This window comes from Cygnus atratus, chromosome 3, assembly GCF_013377495.2.
Source record: "Cygnus atratus isolate AKBS03 ecotype Queensland, Australia chromosome 3, CAtr_DNAZoo_HiC_assembly, whole genome shotgun sequence".
NCBI lineage: Eukaryota > Metazoa > Chordata > Aves > Anseriformes > Anatidae > Cygnus > Cygnus atratus.
In genome coordinates this window covers 55,566,648-55,590,832 of record NC_066364.1, presented here as the reverse complement: position 1 = coordinate 55,590,832, position 24,185 = coordinate 55,566,648, and the positions used below count along the sequence as shown (strand labels likewise).

The window sequence follows — 24,185 nt, the reverse complement described above, 5'->3', positions numbered from 1 at the left end:
TGGCCCTACAACATTAAAAAGTTAATTTTACATTAGCAAATGGTGCTGAATTTATGGTTCTGGAGGATGAAATCCTTTAAAATGGGTAAATAACTTGACGTTTATACAGGGCCTTTCATCCTGAAGATTTGCTACAACATGCTTATCAAACTGTACACATTCAGCAGCATTGAAATACAGCCAATTTGGTGTGCAGCCCAGTGCACAAGGAAGCGAGATGAGAAGGTATTTAACTAGGTACACCAGGGATAACTTACTTTTGAAACCTTTCCTGGGAAATCTAGGAGAGGGAACTGCACATTTCAAAGTTTCATCCCCAAGGCTATCACAAAGACAATGGCAAAATAGGTTTGCATGTTTCCTGTCTCAGACAGACAGGCAGAACTGTGTGAACAGAGACTGCTTTCTAACTTTAGGTCTGGACCACTAAGCCCTCATTTTATACCAAGATGGTGTCTAAACTACAGACCGACCTTTACAAGCACTGGTAGTGCCAATCAGCTCACATTTGCTCACTAGTATAAAATATCTAATTTGAAATCTGTATCTTCAGTGGGCATGGGTAATTCCTGTTCTATGGCCCACTCAATACACAGTTTCTCAGCTAAAATTCCGTGAAAAGAGAGGCAGACTTGTGATTCCAGGCCTAAACTAGTAAAACTCTAAAAATCAAATACTTTGATGTCATACTAATAGAGCAAATATAACCTAATTTGATAATTTGATTCACATTGAACCTGCTGTAATTCCCGCAAAGTTCCTTATTTTATTTTATTTTTTAATTTTTTATTTATTGCACAGAAATATGAATGTAAACACATGCATATATTAGGTATATAAACATGCACACACACTTCGTATGAGGTACATTTTCAAGAAGCTATGAACATATACATATAAATGTAGACTAAACCACAGACTGCCATGAATACTATAAGGACAAATGCATAATCTAAATAGGACCAAAATGTAGTCTGTCAGAATGATCCAAGATAAGGAATAGAAAAAGTAAAGTGAAATTATTTGGTTGGTTGTTTAAATATGTGCAGGAGCTAAGACTGAATGGTTCCTGCTCCTGACCAGCTTCCACACAGGCTTTTTTTTTTTTTTTTTTTTTTTTTTTTTTTCATCTTTATTTTGGCAATTGAATGAACTTCTTGGTGTCAAACTCATGTTTTCAAAAATGGAAACTATAAGTACAGCTGCCTGCATTAACATTTTATATAGTGTTTTTTTCTCAAAGATCAACCTATAGTAATCTATTTTTGAGAATAACAAAAGAGTTTGGAGCTGTTGTAGAGGAACTGATAGCCATTCTCAGCAACATTTAGTTGCAGAAAGAAGTTTCCCAGTCCACATACTTCTTTACATTACCCCAAATTTTATGGCATTCCCTCTGAAATCTTGATGAGAACCGTGCTAAAGTTTCTCTGTTTTTGCTATATTGGCTGGATGGAGCATGCACAAATCAAGGGTGTATACTTTTTTCCCTCAGCTGTCCCTCCTTGACTGATATCTGAGCATGTGCATGAATGCCAGATTCAATATGATGAGTTTTCCTTGGCAAATGAACACGGACCAAAAATTTGTCAGTGCTTAAAACCCATACTGAAAGGCAGTGGGGGTGGAGGGGGCAAGGAAATAGGAAGCTGGACTTACATTCAAGTCCATTCCCAACTTCAGGTGCCATTTCTTCAACATCTCTAATAAGAGGAATCAGCTCTGCATAGGGACTTAGAATATCAAAGGTTATTTGTAGCTATTTGATTAGCCAGTGAGGTTTCAGAGACAATACTTTACCTCCCTTCCTTCAATAAACCTCCCAGACATTGATTAAAATTAATATACATTAAAAAATCCATTTAAATTACAAATTTGAATTTGAGATGCTAAGAATGAATCCAGCTGCATAATTTAAATGTAAAAGATATTAATATGGCTTTTAGGAGCTCAAGCAAGATAGCATTTATCTAATATTACCAATAAAATTCTGTTTTTACTTGCAATCTTATTTATGTGTTATGAGCACAAGGAATTTCTGAAGTGTCATCACTTGGCAGCTGACTATTTGATGTTCACATAAAATATGCTCAGCTTGAAAATTGTCTTAGCTACTTGAGAACAGAGAAGTCCAGCCATACTCCCCTCTAGAGATGTGTTGTCCTAATGTGAAAGCACACCCAAACAGGATATCAAGTCTACCTGTCACTAATGTAGCTGTTGTTGAAACCATCTGTGAACAGAATATGCTCCAGAAAGCTGCTTTTGATGCATTTAAAAGCTATAAAAATGAAAGTCCCTCAAACTGAATTCTATTGGAAGCTTCAGCAGATGCTTCATGTGGGGAGTGCACTGCTACCAGAATTTTCAGACTCCCATTGTCAAGAAACAATTTGCAAGGGAAAACCAGAAGGCATATCAGCTCTACAAAGTCTGGTCATCAGTGTCACAATGGTAAATGGTTTTGACAAATTGAAAATAGGAGTTAAACTTTTTCAAGCTCTGTGACCTACAAATGGATACTGAGAGTTAGAAATCTGGCCCTGACTTAGTTTAGGAGATGAACTTTGTGAATGATGATCATTTTTTAAAAGTGCATTTTGAAATTAAAAGTTTTGAGCTGCAAGATGATTTTTTTTTTCATTCATGAAACCTAAGATATCCACTTTCTCAATGAATTATTTGGATTAAAAATTCATTAGAAGTTTGGAAATAGTTTCAGTCAAGTCATGTTCATTCTTCAATAGAAATATATTTTTTTAAATGCCTTGCTCCATAATGCAGCACTCTTTTCATGTTTTCACATGTGATAATTGTGACAGCACTTTATTAATAGCTTTCATGAAACCTAATTCAAGTAATTAGCTCTCTAGCTATTCTGTCAGTCAGTCTGTCTGTACCAGAGTTTATGACACCGGTACAGATGGCAATAACAAGCAAAATTGACAAAGATGTACTTTGTTCTTCTGCACTGTTATTAAAAAATGTAGAATTTCAATTTGCACAAAGGATATAAGCAGCAACAGATGATAATTAGATTTTGCCTCGAACAGTTCACCTTTTATTCAAATGTAATGACAACTAATTTGGCATCAAGGCAGCATAAATGCTTTCCTTTCTGGAGAGCACCATATGGATTTTGTATTCTCAGAAGATGAGGGAATGGCTAGGAGTATATCTCCAAGGTCACATGCACTTCTATAAACATTACACTTCAGTGTTGCAGGGGAATGAGTACAAGAGCCCAGCTAATTAAATAAAACAAATGAATCCATAACTGACACATTAAGTGCATACAAGTGGATCGACTTTGCCAGATGCTGAATGATTTTCATCAACAACACGATCAGTTTCAAATCTCATATCAGTTTGCAGCTAAGATTTTAAAATTAGAATCCAGAAGAATAAAATCAAAATTTTCTCTGAACTCTTAATTTACTTTTGCCTTATGGCAATAAAAAAAAATATTACTTTAAGAAAATACCCTATGTTACATTATGCAACATCAAAAGAGCTTTGCAAATGCCAGAAGGCAATTACCTTCCCTAACGCCCTCTTCACCAAAATGTAGTAACCAACTTCAAAAAGAAAGGTCTGAAAATATTTGTAATCACTTTCTTATTTTGTCCTCCTCCCAAAACATCAATTTTGGAGAAAAAATCTAACATGGCAATATCTTCTATTGAAGCAGAATAACATTCAGAGGAGAACTACAGTATGATGGGAGAAACAAAACAAAAAGTACATCAGATCACAAACGCAGATGTCATAGAAATGACAACAACTGCAAGATTATTTATTGGGGTGAAAAATTGAATTTCTACCACAAATTCAAAATTTAGGAAGAAGAGAAGATGGATTAGCAAAGCATAGTATGAATAAATCATCAGTATAATATGGACACAAAAAAATGGAAATGAAACCCTATGTTAGCTCTGGTAAAGAAAGTATTGAAGGAAATCTACGAGGCAGTGGCAGGACTCAATCCTGGGCATTGTATACATTTTTGGTCAATTATGTTCACAAAAGGTGGGGTGTTTTTTTTCTTGTTGTTTTGTTCTTGTTCTTGTTTTTAATTTCTAACATTGAAACATTTGTAATAAATGAAATTAGGCTAATATACTTTACCAATGATAGAATAATATGGTGAAGTACTATAATGACAGGCAGCCTTCCGTTTCTATTGAAAGACTTTTATGTAGCTAACATTTTGTATTGTTATACTGATCTCCCTGCTCCCCCCATCCCCTCCTGCTCTACTTCCTTCCAAGTGTATCTTGAACTATATTTCTCCTGTATCTACCTAAGGAAATGTGACTGCTTTATCAAGAAAACTTGTTCTAAAGGAATTTTTTGGATAAATTCTGAACACAGAACTGGTGTTTGCTCATATGGGACTAATTAGGTACATCCAGATCACAGCTGCACAGCAGTGGAATAAAAGCTTCCTGAATTAGAGCATTAGTCAACACTCACATACAGCTCAAGTGCTTTGTCACAGGCAGAATCAGGTGGACAAGAAAGCATCCACCTGCACACCTGCAGATGAATGCTTTTCAATTCTGGCTCTCAATATCAAGTATTTCTCCCACAAACGAAACAGCTGTTTTAAGTTAAACTTTAACATGGAAATATAGCGCTGTTACAGTAAACTTGTTTAATTATAGACCCAATACTGCAGTAAGTCCAAGTTAGAAGAGGGATTTCTAGTCTTTACAGCTCTGAAGGGCCTATATTGTGATACAGAGCAGAACATTACTTCCTTTTGGAGATCTAGTATCATAAGTAAAAGGAACACAGCTTGCCATGCAAACTTATCTGGTATTTAGAGATGAAGGAAAGCAGACCCACAAATTCTTCACAAATTCACTGCTGAATTGATAAAAAAAAAAAAAAAAAGTGGGGGTGTGGACAGTAAACCCAATGATTCTCACTGGGACGTCTGTGAAACTCTTGGCAACAGACAATCAGACAATCAACCCCTGCACAAGTACAGCCCCTCAAGTAAACACAAAGAATGTTTTCTACATGGTAAAGATTTATAAACAGAGACACTATTCCTGCTTCTTGCAACTACATCTGTTTTCAGCTTATTCTGCTTATTTAAAGAAATACCACTAACATTTTCAAACCTAATAAAATTTAAAAATAACAGCTCTGGGAAGTTGATCAACAATATCAACCCACATAGATATCACTCTAAGAATCTCTTCCTTTCAGACTATCTCTTTGATATGGATACTACTTAACTCCTCAAAGTGACTCCTCAAAGACACTACCTTCATAGGCTTCACTGGTGACAGGCTGGAATCCTTCAATGAAAACAAATCATTGTGTGATGATATCTTCTGTCAAAGAAAAAACCAGCAACAGGAAATATCATGTGCAGAGTTAAATAGCACTGTTGAAGAAAAATGTTGGAAAAGAGAAAAAAAAAAAAAAGAAGCTCCACTAAAAAAAAATGTAAACACTTACATCAAGAGTAAACTCTAAAAAAATACACACAGATAAGCAAAACAAATCCTTTGACAGGAAGGACACATAGAATCATAGGATCATTCAGGTTGGAAAAGTCCTCTAAGATCACCTAGTCCAACCTTTAACCAAGTACTGACAAGTCCGCCACTAAAACATGCTTTTAAAATTCTACATCTACATGAATTAAACATAATCCATACACAGTAATGCAACCAGCCTTTACTATCTTTTCTCTTAAGAAAGATTACTAGATGGTTAGACCAAAGCTGGTAGCAGAGGCAAAACTTCTTTTAAGATTAATATTCAGGAAAAAATATATCTGACTGAACAGAACACTGAACAACTCAGTACAACTATCTTATTTAGAATTACACTGAGATATCCAATAGTAGCTAATGACATTAAAATATTTAAGAACTCTAATCCTGAGAATAGGATTTAGCAATAGCTAAAATGCATTCATTAAACAAATCACCGATAGTGGATATAGACCTTGGGGAAAAATAAACCTGATACAAATGAACTTGCTCCTCAGATTCAATATGTATATGCCTATGAGATCCTCTTCTACCCAATGCTATTTTCAAGATGTGAACTTTATACCTTCAAAAAGGCTTATGCGGAACTTACACCACAAACACAACATATATACTTTAATATATGCTATATACTTTAAAAGATATCACAAGCAAAATGAACTAGAGCAATTACATACCTAGATCTGTGCTAATATTGTAAAGTATTATTAGAAAATTAATATAATATTGAAATAATATTTCCAATTATAATCAGAAAATTATGTCATGCCATAGATGGAAACAATCACAGATAAGATGCTTATATGACATTTGTAGCTATACTGATATAAATATTGCACATGCCAAAGAGAAGTAACCTCTAACTACTTCTGTCTATAGATACAATCTGGTTTAGCACACCAAGAACAAATCTGTATTTCATCTTGTGTTGTCACCTTACTGAATAGACTTTTATGGCAAAATTTAGGGGAAAAAATGAATGTAACGTATTACAAAAATACCATGTAACACTAGGAATCACCCCACCAAAATAATAAGAAATTGTCCATTATGAAGGCAATCATGATATTTTCAAAACCAGTAATTAAACAGAAGGGTTCCTAAGTATCTGTCTGGCAGGACTGGCAAAACGAGGAAGAAGGTGTTATGGCAAGAGGAATGCATGCTGCACAGGATACATCTACATAATCCACTTAATGCACTGTAGCACTTCTTTTCTCTTGCAAATTGTTACAGAAATGCATTACATTGCATCTGTATTTTAGTTGTGTTATGAACTCAACTGCACCTTGAAATGTACTTTAAATGAGATTGAAGTGCACTTGAAAAGTTTCTTTTTCTGCAGGTGAACCCAAGGCTGAAGTAATATGCCAGGGTAGAATACCCCACATGCTATTTGTATACAGGGTGCCTTCCTCAGAAGTCCTCTCAGAGGTCGTCCAGCAGCGTACTCACCACACAAGCATGAATTTCTGCTAGTAACAGTGTAGGCAATGGGGATGGTCATCTGGAATGGCCATACAGAAATCTGCTTTGTATTGTCTGTTTGGTACAGATTAATCTTACATACCTAAGTCTACCAACTGGCATCAACTTCATTGCCAGTAAACACAAACTATAGATACATACTCCTAGAACAGTAACAGGACATGGCATATTAAAATGCTGTCTTTCTTTCTTCATGCTGCAACAGTCACTACTGTAGATATAAATTATAGAAATAGGCATGATGGGAAATAGGACATGCAGGGCTCCATTAACTAACAAAAGAGACACAACCTAATTTATGTCAATGATTTCCAAAAAAAGCAAACATTACTTTTGCCAATTGTTGTTTTCACCACTAACTGTAACTGCTCTGAGATTTGGTGCTGTGATAAATCAGATTTCTCTTCAGTGATTTAATTATCACTGGTCTTTCTGAGTAATGGGTGATCAATTTCATTAAATCCTCTTCATTTGAACTTGTGCTATTCTTCATTCAGGCATCCTTGAACAATTGTCTTATTCATCTCATCTCATCTCATCTCAAATCCAAATTTGCTGACTCAGCTACTAGTTGATAAGATCTCCTGTCAGACAGTTCTCCTTGTGAAAGTAAACAAGCCATTAGACTTTTTTTTCTAGCCATACAAGTCTAAACATTTCTTTGTAAAATCTATGTTTAAATGCTCTCATTAAAAATAATTAAAAAAAAATAAAATAAATAATAAAAAAGTCTTGTCCTGTTGCAATTGTCTCCAAAAGAAAACTTCAATATAAAATTTGAACTCTCCCTGATAAATTTGCCAGGGCTTTCTTTACTGTGTTGGGTAATGACTGAGCCTATATACCAAATTTTCAACCTAAACAAAACTCCCTTTCCACCAGAGCACTCTTGTGTTTTTGTTGTTGGTCATGGTGGTTTGTTTTTTTCTTGCTTTGTTTCAGATATTAACTGAAAATCTGTACTGTTTTCCCATGATACTCAGACCTCCCATGAATTAAAAGTTTTTATTTGTCATCTTATGAAACAATGAATTTGTCATTGTCTATGTACCTCAAATTACCTGGAATTCCATGTACCTCAGATTAGTGGAAAAGCTTGAAGCCTTCTCTAAATTATTCTATCAACTTTATCATTACCATCTGTGTTCAAGAGATGAAGTGGTAGTGTGCGTCCTGTTTTTACCTTTTTACCAACTGCCATTTAGATAACATTGCTGCCACTTTTTTAGGTGTCTTAAATGAAGGTTTATCTGATTCTTGAAGGACTCATTTTGAGCCCTAAGTATTTTTATTAGTCTGTATAGAAAGAAATCTCCTGAACAAAAGATGGTATTTTATTGAAAAAATGCTTTTTTTTTTTCTCTCACAACTATGGGTTTGTTATAAAATTTTAAATGCACTGTTATTTTGCTATAAAATATCACTTAGTAACAGTGGAGCTCAATGGAAGGAGAACAAGTATTTAGATCAACACACACACACAAAAAAAAGATTTTATTATTACATATGGACCCCATGACATACAAACATACTGGTGAACGTAGCAAAAAATGTTGAGTATGCAACTAGTTATAACTCTAAAGGATGTTGAGATTATGAAGAACAAAAAAATGTTGTACAGGCACTTTGAATGATTTTATCCTACCATCACATATATAGGCGAGCATTACTGACTTTACAAAATCAAGTAAAGATGCAAAGCTTTTGAATGCCATCTCCTACACTTCATATTGATATCTGTGAATGATATTATTCAATTAATTCAGCTGTGTTTAAAAATAATTAAAGATGCTCCCTTTCTGAAGTATGGATGGAACTACTCTAAAAGTTTTTAAATCATTAAAACTTGCCTACATAGGTGAATAGGTAAATTCAGGTACCTTAAATGCACAGTGACTTTGATCTGTTACAGACTGTAATTTTGTTTTGTTTTGTTTTCCTACATCATTGCAAGTGCAGTCTGTTTAGGTACACAGGGAAAATAGAGATTCTTTAGAGGATACTAAAGATGTTTATGAAAACATATAGAAACAACAATTCACACAAATAAACCAATGCTGAAGTCTTAGAAAGGAATCTCCCTCAGCCCCTGCACTGAAATATTTACCACCTGATTAGATTTCATTTCCTCCTCAGCTGTAATCTTTTTTGGGACCTTCCTGTGTCAATCCATTTAACTCTCAACACTACCACCTCTTCCAGAAAATGCTTCTAATTACAAAAACAACAGGATCAGCTTGAGCATAAATCCTCTCTTTATTCACTTTATATCTGTTTACATACATTCTCTTGCCATCTCACTGTAGAGAAGGTCAGAAGAAGTAAGAGTAACGTTTTCTGTTGTACCACAATTTTCATTGACCAATATGCTTTCTAGATATTTGAGATTTCATAACAGAAATACTAAATACATCTGGTAAACTATACTGGAAATTACTGGGTACTGTGAATTCAAGTTTTAAAATGATCACTTTATATCATTCTGCTCATACTGAAGAGTGATTTTACTTTGAATCACATTTTAAAGGAAAAAAAAAAGTTTAACTACTAAAGTGAATGCTATTACATTAATCCTCTTGTCAGCATTTTGTTTTCCAAAAACAACTACCAGAGAAGAATACTCTATTTATAAACTATAGTTTAACACAATATTGTCTCAATCAACTTGAATAATCAACTTGAATACTTCAAAATTTAATAAATCTGTCTTATTTTGCTCTTGTAATCACTAATAAGCAATTTTCTGCATTACTCATGTTTTTACTGCAAGCGTCACAATTTAGGATGTTTAACTTTAAATGCTGCAGATTGCATGAACTTCTATAAGAAAAACTGAAAGTTTTATTCCAGTTGACCAGTGAGAAGAAATCAGAAAAAAATAAAAATAAAAAATAAAAAATCCCACCAATCCTTAGTCTATATATTTCACTTTGCAACCCACCCTTCTAATAATTCCTTGTTAAAAAAAATCATGGTTTTCAGAATCATGCTCAGGATTTTGTATGATTTATTCTAGCTAGCAATATAGAATCAGTGAAAATTTAGAATTCTTTGGCTGGAGTTTATAGCCAATTTCCATGTAATATTCTGAAAATTATTGTCTTAATTTTTAGATCAGTTTGCTAAAGCCAATTTTGCTGGCCCTTACACTATGAGCTATATTGGGTTTACGTGGCAAGGTTTTGGTAGCAGGGGGCTGCAGGGGTGGCCTCCATGAGAAGAATCCAGCAGCTGCCCCATGTCGGATAAGGACCAGTTTCAGACGGCTCCAACAGGGACCCATTGCTGGCCAGAGCAGAGCCAATAAGCAATGTTGTCTGTGCCTCTTTGAGAGTAGATTTAAGAAAGGAATAAATAAATAAATAAATAAATAAGTAAATGCTTTGACACAGCAGCTGGGAGAGAGAGAGGAGTGAGAAACAGCCCTACAGACATCAAAGTCAGTGCAGAAGGAGGCAGCGGAAAACTTTCTGCTCCAAGCACCAGAGCAGAAGTTCCCCTGCGGCCTGTGGAGAGGCCCCTGGTGGAGCAGGCTGTCCCCCTGCAGCCCATGGGTCCCACATGGAGAAGATCTCCACGCTGCAGCCCGTGGAGGAGCCCCCGGGGGAGCAGGTGGATGTGGCCTGGAGGAGGCTGCAGCCCATGGAGAGCCCCCGCAGGAGCAGGCCCCGGGCCGGAGCTGCAGCCCATGGAGAGGAGCCCACGCAGAAGCAGGGGGTCTGGGGGGAGCTGCTGCCCACCCGTGGGGGACCCGTGCTGGAGCAGTTTGCTTCTGGGGGATGGACCCCGTGGTATGGAGCCGTGTTGGAGCAGTGCTTGAAGAGCTGCTGCCTGTGGGCAGCCCCCGCAGGCTCAGTTCGGGAAGGACGGCATCCCATGGGAGGGACCCCGCGTGGAGCAGGGGCAGAGAGTGACCGTGAAGGAGCGGCGGAGACGAAGCGTCAGGGACTGACCGCAGCCCCCATTGCCTGTTCCCCTGCACAGCTCAGAAGTGGATGTAGAAGGGAGCAAATAAGGGGAAGTTATTTTCAGTTTGCTTTTAGTTTCTCACTGCTCTTGTCTGCTAGTGATAGGCAATAAATTATATTAATCTCCCTACATTGAGTCTGTCTTGCCCATGACGATAACTGTTGAGTGATCTCCCTGTCCTTATCTCAACCCTTGAGCCCTTTCCATTGTATTTTCTCCCCCTTTCTCTTTGAGGAATGGGAGTGAGAGAATGGTTGTGGTGGAGCTCAGATGCCCAGCAGGGTAAAACCACCACAAGAACACAACATCAAGGTACTATTTAAAGTACTCAAAATTATTCCAAACTGCAGGATTTTGGGAATTCAATAGAGAATGCAGGGATAAACTTATGGACTGTCTCATAAGTTGCATGTTTTGTGAAGGTTTCAAAATTTTTAATCAAGAGTTTTCCTCCTATAATTGAACAGCATGTTCCTCTCAGTACATTATCCTTTTCCCAATATTAAAAGTATAAAATATATTAGGGGTTGAAGTTACCAGCCATCCACATGAAAAAGGCAACCTGTAAACACCTGATCTGGGATGTGACACCAGGTGAAGATAACTATACTGTCTGACTTGCTTTAATCCTTGGAGGAAGCTTTTTGTCGTGGTTTTTGACTGGGTTATACCCTGTCGTGGATGTGAAAGATATACCAAAGATAGTAGAATTTATTATTAGCCTTAGTCTCTGTGACTATGTAATGTTATGTGGGTCTGAGATACCTAGGAGGAACTATAGCTTTGCATCCTAATGGACTGTCTTTGGACAAACACTGATGTTTGTGTTCAAATAAAATACGTTACACTAAAAATAGGAACACTGTGCAGCTAATGTCATCACTTCTCTACTGGAAAGCTGACCTGAAAGATTACATACTTCAGCACCCTTTTGACAGAGTAACCACACTGATGTAACTAGACAGCTAGTGTCATGGAAGGGAAAAGATCGCCATCAACGCTTTTAATTTTTCATAGCTCTACTTAAGTCTTCCATAGGATTAAATATATTTGAGGAAAAGGGGAACTGTTTTCTTAAATATTGTGCTCTGATCAGTATTTCGCACTCTGCTTGTGATTCAGGTCCCCTCTGAGTGAATGCAAATAAAGCAACCTTCAAGTTTAGTCATGGTAGCGCTTTTCAATACAGAGTAGCTAGGACGGTTTTAAACTAGACAAAACTCAGCAAGAATAGAAAGTGCTAACACCTTCTTGCCAAGGGACTTTTCATGGCACAGTTATTTTGGTCTTTTTATTTAAGACCGAAATATCTTTTTTTTTGCTAGCTGCCTAATGCTCTACATCTTCTTTACAAAGTTTAATTCCTGCCAAAATAGGTATACCATTCTCCAGCTTAAAGTGTCTCTGAATTGCTACAGCAAGATACAGTTTCAAAAGGTGACAAAATGTCTTTACTAACAAAACTACAGCTCTCTGTCTTTTGTGGTATTATTCACCTCTCTCAATGCTTTGCAGTTGGAAAGAGCACAAGGGAACTCTTCGACCCTGTGCACGTCTGCAGGTTTGGAGCAGGACACACTGCCTCTATTAGAGCTCAGTGTGTGGGAGGTGAAGGTTTCTGTATGCAAGTAAAATGTACAGTTCTTTCTGGCTTTAGCCTCTGAAGCTTTGCACGGATGTTACATTTTCCTGGTTTTAACTCAATTGCCATTCAGCAAATGCAACCTCACTAGTTTTGTAGCATGTGGGAGTCAGCACGTGTACCTTATCTTGTCTTTCTATCACATACAAGGAGAATATTTTTAGCCTTCAGCACCTAATTAAAAAAGGTGAGGCTGACATCTTCTTCCATGCCTGTGCTAGTGGCACAGATCATTGCAAATGACTCTCTGCTGGGCAGAGGAAAGGTGAGCTTTGTCTATTTTTTTGCTTCAATTACAGTCCCATGCTGGCAGCCAATTTATTCCAGTCACCGGACCCCTTGTTTTCCTACATCCAGTCCCTAGTTACAGACACCATAAGCTCTGCTGATCTGTGGCAAGAGCAGTATGAGGACAAAACTTAGCCCTAACTGGAGAGAAAGAGGGATTAATGGTCAGGCATCAGGGGGATCGGAGGGGACTTTAATTACAACCCTGATACCCACAGAGTTTAACTCTAGCAATGCTGCATAATTCTGACATTCAGACACATCAAAGTTTTATGATTAACAAACACTGCTTTTGTTCCATACATATAGCTGAAGAGTTTAATTAAGAAGCATAAGTTTACGTGTATTTCCACTCCCAATTGCTCAAGAAGATAACTTTTGCTGGATAATTTCTGAAAACAGTCCTTGTACCTTATTTTTATCCCTATATTTAATTAAGCCTATTTTTTATTTTGCTTTACCTCTCACTTTCTTAATATGCACAGTTATATTTTTACTAATGAAAATAATAGATTAATAATAACTACTCTTATTACAATGTTTTAGAAATGATTTCAAATGCTTAAGTTCTAAATTTAGGTATAGGAAAATGTACTACATTGACTTTAATGATGGAATTAGTTTTGCATTGTTAACAGGAGTATAAGAATACCATACTAAAAAACGTAGATATTATTAGTTCAGTATATTGTAATTTGAAAGTGCTTTCTACAGAACATCTTTAAAGGAGTTGCTCATCAGCACCATGTTGCTACACAACCTGAAGTATATAATTTGCTTGCTTTAGAAAAAAGTGCCCTTGTTCTTCTAGGTCAAGGAGGTATAATAACAATTAAAGTACTAAGAGAAAGCAACATAGTCTATTAGACAGCTGCATTTAGCTTTAAAAAGCAAGAAGAAAATAGTACCTTAACAGAATCAAAGAATCAAGTGGGGGGGGGGGGGGGGGAGAAAAAAAAAAAGCCTAAACAAGAGAAGGAAGATATTTCATGTTTAAAAACCTTTAATATTATTGGGAATTATGATCACAAGCATCAAAAGAAAAAGCAGCAGAAACTTCCTGTTGTGATGAGAAGAGAGCTTCTTTTCACAAATAAGACATGAGTCATTAACAGCTAAATGTTAAAAAGGAACTGGAGTGTTGTGGCAGTAGTAGTGATATTAGAGACCACAGCTGGGAGAACAATTAGGTTTCTGCTGTTAACAATAAACATCCAGGTAGCTGTGAAAGACACATAGGCAGTCTATGAGAAAGGATGGAGTGCTGTAGGTTTCTCCCTGAAGTTCCTGTGGCCATTGGGCCAGCATGGGCACCAGCCCCTATCACCCTATGTAACTTCCCTAGCTTTGTTGATCGATTATCTTATGAAGAGAGATGAAAGGCAGGGGAGCAGAGGACACAGATTCCTAAAAATACCTCCAGTTAATATAAATAAACTGTCCTTTCCTCTAAGTCAGTATTTTAAGCTAAAATTCAGATTCATCAGGAAAGAGAAACACTGAAGAAAACAAACAGATACTTCTTACTTAAATTCAGCTCTCCAAGAGAGACATCTGTTCTGACCTAGACCTCTGGGCTCCCTCCACAGCCAAGAGAAAGCAAAAGGTACCTCTACGGGGCCACTGATTCAATGCAATCAATCCAAAAAGTAAAAGTCAGATGAGTGACTCCCCTCTGGAAGGTTCTTAGACAAGACCCAATGCAGTGACTGTATTTCTGTAGGGGACTGTTTGCAGGGGTTACCTTGAAAGAACCAAGGTCCAAGACTTAAGTATTAACAAAACAAAAATGGGTATAAAAGTTAAAAGGTATTTTCATATTAGCTCCTTTTTTTTCCTTCTCTTTTGCAAGAAATATAAAGGAGTCATAAGACTAAGCCAAGCTATATTAAAATATAAAATTCTTGTACAAATACAAAGGTCTACATGGAAAAAAAAATAGAGGTACTTCCTTTATGATCGTCTAGAAAACAGTGGACACTGGAAATCATCAGAGGTTCAGTGCAATGATTGCTTCTTCTGTTACATAACTCATTGTCATAAAAACTTCCTGAAATTTATACAGAGAATGATTCTCTCTCAAGGGTGATTTCCCTCCCATATTAACAAATAAGTCCTCGTGCTACTTTGAGGAGGAGGAAGTTATTGTTTTCTTAAAAATTGTAAATAAATAAATAAGTGAATAAATAAAATCCCATTGTACTAGTGCCTCTTTTGCTGATGGTTATATATGGCTAAATTGTTTAAATTGACACTATGTAAAAAACCTTAAGCTAATAGTGAAAGAAGATTCAGGTAGACTTCAGACTAGACATTAGCACAAAAATATTATGGATACATCTGGCCAGCAGCAGTAAGGATCTTCCAGAAACTAACACATCAACTTTATTTTGTATTTATCCATGGCTTTTGCTGAGGCTAAGCATTCTGAACTGGTAGCTGCCAATCACTGCAAGAGGGGTACTAAGACTGGTATTTCAGGCTACTGTAATTTGTATGCTGTTCACTCATTCTCCCCATCCTAATTATGAGTAATTGAGTAATCCATGCTGAGTCTTGTTGCACTGTCCCCCCTGCATCTTATTCGTGTATACAAACTTTAACCTATAGCATAATTCAGGCAGATTTAAACTGTAGTGTTTCATTTGCAATGCTGCGGAAACCCAGCGGTTAGCACACGTGCACAGCAGGCTAGACTGTGGCTGTAAAGTTACAGCCTGTACCAGGGATACTGGAGAGACTGCCCCAGAAATGGTGTCTTGCTTGATCCTCACAGAGTGCTGGGTCAAATTAAATAGAGATGGAAGGACTTCGAGCCTAATGCCTTACAAGCACCCTAGCTTCCCAAGTCTAGATGGGAGCACATTGTTTCCCAGAGTAAAAGGGATATTGGAATGGTGAAGTGGGCAGCCTTGAAATTGCCCCACCATCAGCACCTGCCTGAAGGGCACAGCCAGGAACTGCTGAGACTGCTGCTTTGCAGATACCTGTCCCAGCCTCTCTAATCTCCTCTTTGCAGGTTGCAGCACCTTCAGAAGAAAAGTGCAATAGGATTGCTAAGAAGTACTATGGTACAAACACAATACAAATAATGATGCTTCACCTCAGTAAACTATTCTGTAAGGTGAGATTTCAGCCACAGGCTTCTTGGCTACTAAGCTCATCAGTTTGTTATCAGCATTATTCTCATCTTAAATCCAAAACACAGCACCATGCTACCTACTAGGAAGAAAATTAACTCCATCCCATCTGAAACCAGGACAGCAATAAAACAAAAAGCCTTCCTCCCATGCCCCTCCACGAACCCTACAAAGGTGATTTAACTGCTTCTGTCTGCAATCATTAGAGCAAGAAGGAACACAGCTCTGTTTAATTTGTTGCAAGCAAAAATTGAACAATTAATTTTTCCAAAGAGCTCTCAAGCTCAAAGAATGAGAGAAAATTTATCTTTTAAGTGTGGTGTGCATGGTTATCCCTGGAAGGATTATAAAAAATGGCTCACAGTTCCCATTAGTTCAAGTTTGTTTGATCTAAAAACATTTATAGGAACTATATCTAGAGTTGAATTTTCAGTGCACTACCAGTACCCTAAATATTTAGAACATTCACAAGAACATAATAATTTTCCTCAGGTTTCCAGATCCTTTTTTTTTTTTTTTTTTTTTTTTTTAAGTTTTGAAAAATATTTTACAAAATAACTGTTCAAATTGATCCTAAATAGCTTACTACTTCGGAATACGTGAGCTTTTTAGTTAGTTACCTTTAATTTTATGTGCATCTACACATTGAAACATTCATCTGCTTTCAATTTATGCTTGCAGAGATCACCTTCCTCTAGTTTTGAATATTTGCATTTAGGGTATAGTACAGTAAGCAAAATTCAGGCAACTCTTCTTTACAATATAAACTATGATACAGCTTGAAGAATAAAAGAGATTGTGGTGAATATCGATTAAAAAGAGAACGTTGTACAAGACTTTTCAAGGAATGTCTGTGTTCTTTCTATTATATGATTCTAGACTATTTTTCTATGTCCACAGTTTAATTAGACAAATAATATTCACCTCCATAAGATGTATAAATATATGCATTTTAAATAAGTGATATGCAAAAAGAATATTTTATATTATTCAGAGATTTATCTTTCACTAGAAGTGCCTGCTTCACAGTTCTTTGGATGTCACTGATGTGCATTATATTTCTACTGCAGTTCATTTGCTTGTTCGAGTATTTATGGGAAGTGTATTTCTTTCAAGATAATCAGATATAAGACATATTATATGTCATGAATATTCATAGGTTTTCAACCCACTATAAATAGTAATCCAGCAATCTGCCTACATGAAGTAAAAGAGATCTTAAATATGGATTATAAACAAAAATGTATGCATGGTTCATTACTTATATTGACTTAAATATGCACCCATTTAGCACAACCCCTTCATGTACTAACTTTAAAACCTAGTACCACCAAAAGAAGAAACCTGCCTACCTACTTAACCAGTGCAACAGGCCACAGCATAAAAGTAATAAAAATAATATCTACAGAACTAGGATCCAAACCATCATCAGTAGAAACACATTTAGAAGAAAAAAAAATTAAAAAAAATAAAATTAAATTAAGCTACCCTGGTTAATATAGTACTATGCTTACCAATACGAAAAAAATCTTGCACCATCGAAAAATCCATTCCTTTACTTAAATAAACTCATTTTTGCATTACTTATTAACACTAATAAACAAATTAACAGTACAAAACAGCACTACACATCTTTATCTGAGATTTCTACAAAGAAGACTGAAACATAGAGAGCTCAAGAAGACATATGTTTTACTCCAGTGAATTTCACCCTACCAGTTCACACTGGTACACCACTACAGCAGTCTTGAGACTGATTTGCTCTGCTGGTTTGCCTGTAACCTCCTTGTCGTCAGATTTTGTCATAATTACGCAAAACAAAATAAGCATTACCAGTAATCTGAAATACTTCAGCTCTAAGAAAAAATATTGCTTATTTCCCCAGTTTTTTTGTTGTTGTTTTTGTTTTTATTTTTATTATTATTTTTTTCTATAGAACAGTGGTCAAGAACTGGAAAAACTCTATTACTGAGATACCATAAAGTTGGCAAATTTTCTCTGATTCTATTTATTATGGATTTGAGCAACATACAAACGCAGAGTGGGGGTGGGGTGAAATTTAAAGCTCATCATAGGAGAATTATGTCAAATAACAGCAGTATTGGCAACATATTTTTCATTCTTTGCTATTTAGGCAAAAAAACATTTAAATGTAAAGAAGACCAACAGGCTGAAAATTAGTGAAATGTATAGATCCTGAATGTGATGAAGAACTTGCTGAGATTTCATCTAATGAATAGAAGAATTTGTGGAAGTAGACAGAGCTTTGAGTTAATATGAGGGCGTGTTCTGCCTGGTTCTACCAAAGACTAATAAAAACACGTGAAAAAAATTGAAAGCATTTGATGTGTAACATATCAAAGCAGAAATCCTCCAGAATCATGATAAAAATGATTCTATGATTCTGGAGAATTTCTTTTTTTCATGTCTTCTTCTAGAACACAGGATCTGTTTTAAAAATTAGGCAGAAAATATCCTGGAAGGTATTAAAACAAGAAATAACTTTGATATGGTGCACCTCATGTCACACACTTTCTTGTGTGACATGATTTAGGTGTTCCTGCTCTGGCAGGGAGATTGAACTAGATGATCTTTTCAAGGTCCCTTCCAATCCCTAATATTGTGTGATTCTGTGACCTCAAATGTTTTCAATTTTCTTTTAAGCCTGTTTGTCTTGCTTTATGTTTAGAGGTTGATTTCCAATTAATTCAGGTATTTGATCTATGTAATCACCATTAATATTAGTGAAAATGAGCACAGATTTTATGCAAACCTTAAAGCACCACGTTGGCTATTTCTGTGTTTCTGTGCAAATGGTAATGGGAATCATGCTCTATTTTGGGAATTCAATGATTGTCCTGTGAGAGTGCTGCAAATAACTATAATACTAGCTGTTAGCTTTTAGTTCTACAAAGCAGGAACAATGGTTTTGAAAATGCATACACAATTCAACACTTTGTGCACTATTCTTAACTGTATAAAGCCCCTTATGTAAAATGTGCTCTACTTAGTTCAGCAAAAAGACTTAGCGTTGAAATGTCATGGCAACAATGAAGCAAAGAGCATTTTAGGACAGTGTGGTCCTGGGAAACATGCCGCAGAAAAACTATATTATACAAAGGATAAGTGTAGGATTCCACCACAAGAAAAATTAAGAACTTGACTTTAAGTTAAGGTCTGAGTGCATCAAATATTTTGAACCCTGTAAAAATAACTGCCTTGGAGAAAAATTGATGCCACTTGTCTTTTTAATTGATTTGCTGTGGCAGATTCAGCTCAGGTATTTAAGACTCTTCCCCCTCATTGCACAATCTCAAGTGAATTAGTTTTGAGTCAAATTACTGTTACTGAGTCAAATTCCAAAAGTATAACTACCAGTTCACTAAGAACACAGACTCGATTCAAAGTGAATGTGGATTTTATTTATTTATTTATTTATTTATTTTAATGTAGGTATCATCTTTACTGTACAAGGTCATTATAACTTAGCTTAACTAGAAGACAAGTTTTTTGATGATGGGGCAAAAATAGATGGTTTGTTTTCATTTCATTTCCTCATTGGTGTGTTGAATATATGGTAATCATATGGGGAATCTTAACCAGTTTCTGAATAAAATTTCTGTTATTGAGTAGGCAGAAAAATAATTTTACAATGATAAACTTCAGCAGGTAATTCAATTCCCTCATATAGGGCCAAACTTCAAGGCAATTCCATGCAAATAACCATAAATATTGGGCACAGCTACAAGATTTGTCCCCCCTCACTCAAACTATCACTAAAGAGACTGTGGGAGGTCAATGGGAGCAATGTTTCTCTGACCATCTTGAGTGGGATTATGGCACTGGACACAGATATAGTGAAAAGTTTATAATTAGAAGAAATGAGGGCAGTCAGAACTATCTGTGGGGGAGAAAAAAAAAAAGAGCAGGACTTATTGTTGCCCTTGGGTTGGAGCATCTGGACATGTCGCCTAACAAAGGGGATTGTAGTTTTGGAGAGGGTCTTACCTGAGGAACAAAAAATTTGATCTGGATGGTAAAACACATTGATTTGTTTTCTTGGATAAGCTATGAAATGGTAGTGGAAAAGATAAATTAAATATATATATATATATATAGAATTCAGTTTCAGTTATCAGCAACAACAAAACAGTTCTCATATGAAATGGAAACCATGTCATAAGAGTTTCCTGAAGAGAAAGAATTTTATTTCTGATTGTCTTTTCTTGTCTTCTCTATTACAGGAGTTCCAGTAATAAATTGAGATACAGATAGTCCTTGACATGCCAGACATTCAGAACAGATAGGCATCAAAATCTGGACTGCAATTTAACTTCAGCTGTTCTGTGTGAAAGCATCAACAAAATCTCTGACATGTCAAACAGTTAAATCTTCTATTCATTGATTGGTTTGTCCAGAATGAATGAGTACTAACCCTAAGTGAACATACATGTTCACAGTAAATTCCTTCTGTAAATGTTCTAAGGAACAGCAGTGTTAAATAACTTCAATCATCTCATCCTCAGTTAGTATCGATAATACTCTTTATAGCACTGAACAAACACTAACTAATTAATCCTGACAATACCCTAGGTGCAATACACCACTGCAGAAGAAAAAAAAAAGAGCAAAAAATATAGAGGTGTAATTGGCCATTGCTTTTGTTTATTTCTTATAATGGAAGTGTGAGCAAACTAGGTACAGTTAATCTATAACGTAGTGGCTCATATTCTTTCATTATTTATACTGATTTTAGAGCTATCAAGGTACTTAGGACATGGATAAACAGTTGCCAGTTACTTCTTCGGGACTGAAATATTATCTGGAGAGGTCAGAATTATACCTACGCTATGCTGATGCAAATTAGATTGAAAACCAGGAGATGTGTCTTCTATTTCTGTTCCTATTCACACTGATCTTTATTACAGATCCAACAGACATGGAGAAAGTAACACTGAGACTACCTCTAGCAACATTAAAGAAAAAATACCACCACAGGAACAGGAGCTCCATAATAATTGAACAAGTTCACCTTTTTCTAACAATTGTACTAGTTGTCTGGGTAAGACAAATTATGAAATAAACTCTTGCAAGACTGAAAGGGTCTTTGAAACTTCAAACTTCTTTGAAACTAGAAATATGTTAGACTAAGTTACAGAAATTAATTCTGAAGACAAATTATAACCATTCTGGCAATGCTATATGGCATATTTTGTAGACTCTGAACTGTACTCATGAATGACGGAACAAACGTATTCAGAAAAAAGGGTTTGTGTGCCAGGTATCTTGTCTGTCTCCCTTCTCCAACTGTATCAGTTTATCTAATAAAATATATGTTCCTTACAGGCATTTCCCCACTTATTTCCTTAAATAATCACAACTATATGGTCATTAACCACTCTAAAAAAACACTTAAACTCACATTGAATTCACATTTTCCTTTTCAATTTTGTTAGATGTTTAATTATTCCTTTCCTCATTAAAAATAAATTATCTAGGAATAAACTTCTGTTTTTGGACTCCTTTAAATACAATACATTAAAAAAAAAAAAAAATCCCACAACCATAAATATTTTAGAGCTAGGTCTTGAGTAAGTGTTAAGTCAAGTAGATTAGTGTTTCCTGGTTTAAACTAGCTTCCTACATTTGAAAACTGGTCCTTTGTTTGTTTTTTTCTTCTGGCCTTGACAAAATGACTGCTTTATATTTGTTAGCAGTTTCAATATTTATGACTTATCATATATCTAGATACATTCCTATAATTTTCTAACAATGCAACTTATGTACTATGAAACTTCAGGAAGTAACTAGATTATCCACAAACATACGGAATAAAACCACCACACACATGGTTGTCTCAAAGCAAAATACAGATGTATTCCATCATCAGGCTATGTCCTGCTATGTACTTGTTGGTACAGAGCTATGACTGGGAGCTGTGGCTATGCAAAGAAAGAGGTATTGAGCTAAGGAAATGCCCTTCTATTGCACCAGCAACTGGGAAATGAAATGATTACATCTGTATCAATCAAGCAATGTCACAGAAATGAAATCATGGTAATGGGACTGTTATCACAGGATCAATGCTGCCTGTTTTGAAATGTCTTCTGCATCACCCTGTGGCCTCAGCATTTATGTGGCAGCAAAAAGCCATTATCTGTTCTATTTCAGTGACATTTACTCCTTCTCCTCATCTGTTCAGATGTCCATTCTTTGATGGCTCTAGTATATCATGCTTTTCATACTCTGGCAGTTATGTATGCCACCATTTTAGGCCATTTGGGTGCTTTGGGTGAGAGAGGCTTTTTCTTCCTTTTCTCAAAACATGGTCATAGCTGAAATTCTGTTGCTGTTATTACATGATTGCATTTTCTTTATCTAATTGGTGGCTTCATGAAATCACATTAGTGCAGTACCATCTCTAGATCAGGTGCAAAAAATTTTTTATCACTAAAACACAAGTTCCCCAAGGTAAACTGAAAATTTAAATACGTGACAAAAGCAGTAGTCAAATTGTAAGAGCAGTTACTGAAAGGCACAACAGATTTCAAAACTGCCACTTGTACACATATTTCACTGCCTCTTGGTAGTGCTAACTAGGCTCATAAGTTTGTGCTACTGAAAAACAAAACCAAAGTGCAACTATCACAGGTAGGGAGCTATGTAGGACATCTGAGAAAAATTGTGTAGGCCAGCTAAAAACTAATCTTTGACTGTAATCTTCAAGGATAATGTAAATGATTAAGTATAGGTTTCAAGATCCTTAGATTATTCTTTTACCCTATCAAACAAGAGGAACATGGATTTTTCACTGAAGCTTGTTAAAGTACAGCAACACCTTCTTCCAATCTCATCTCTGAAATCTCAGAGAAGCCAGATACAAATTTAAAGCTTTTATAGATATTATTCTCTAACTTTAGATTAATATTAAAGAATTAGCATAGGCCAAAAAGTTAACTTGAAAGACAAAACAATGTTTAAATATTAAGAATAACAATTTAACCATAGTCAAATGACTGTTTTACTAGAATAACTACTAGTAGTAACACTTACTTTAATTTATGTAATTACAGGTGGCTTTTAATGAATGTTTTGTAGACTTTTTTTTTCTTCTGGCACTGGCAAATTGGTTTTATGATTTTATTATTTAAATTCAAAAGGCTAAGTCTTTGGGGAAAAAAAAAAAGAGAGAAAGCGCAGCAAAATAGTTTGCAATTTACTCAGTGGAAATCTAAAACACCAGGTGCAGAAGAGAGACAAACGACTTTCTGATTTTTAGTGCATTTTCTTTGCTAAAACAGGCTTTTGTTCAGTACAAAAACCTGCCCCCAATAAAGGATGACAGCAGCAGTGTAGCTGCTGCTCCACGGAAAGGACTGTGTGAGGCAGGCTGTCGGGCATGGTTACAGCCATCTCATCTGACACAAGCACCTCAAAGCTAGCCCTGTTTCTGTAAAAATGAAAAGTTCCCTAAATGATACCATTTTTACCGTTTTCAATTCAACTCACTAATTACACTAATTGGACAGGTGCGAGAACGATAAAATCTGAGATTAAGACATGCAGCGCAGAATACATGAAGTTATCAGCACAGATACTTGGTTTGCCCACCGCTTCTATGCCTTATGATGCAGCACAACCACAATATGATGCAAGATAATGCCCCAAAACAGCATAACTGAGAAGACAGATTATTGAAATGACACCATATCTTATCTGCAGCTAATACAGATCACTTAATCACTTACGAAAAAAAGTGCCCCTTTTTTTTTTTTTAGGAAAAGAAACTTTAATATTCTTTTTTTTTTTTTTTGGTTGCAAATATGAATATCTAGAAAAACAGGAGTATGACAACTGCATGTACTTTAAATCAAGCATATATTAACTTTTCAGATAATGAATACAATAAGATAATGACGTTTTTAGAGCATCTGAAGGTAAACAAGTTCAGCTGCAAATGGGAAATCTGAAATAACAAATCAAGTGGCATATTAAACATTAAATGGTCATTAAACTGGAAATAAGGCCCAAACCACTGACTGTTTCCAGAAAACCTTAACTACTTTATAGAGTCTAATGATTCTGATGGTGTTTGTGAACATACTAGGAAATATATTTGAAGATGTGTGTGAGGGAAAAAAG

General features: G+C 35.9%; 1 protein-coding gene across 6 annotated transcripts in view; it reads right to left on the bottom strand.

Annotated features, from left to right (window-relative positions):
* NKAIN2 (sodium/potassium transporting ATPase interacting 2) overlaps positions 1-24,185 on the bottom strand; it is a 585,167-nt gene that overhangs the window by 394,468 nt on the left and 166,514 nt on the right. The window lies entirely within an intron of this gene.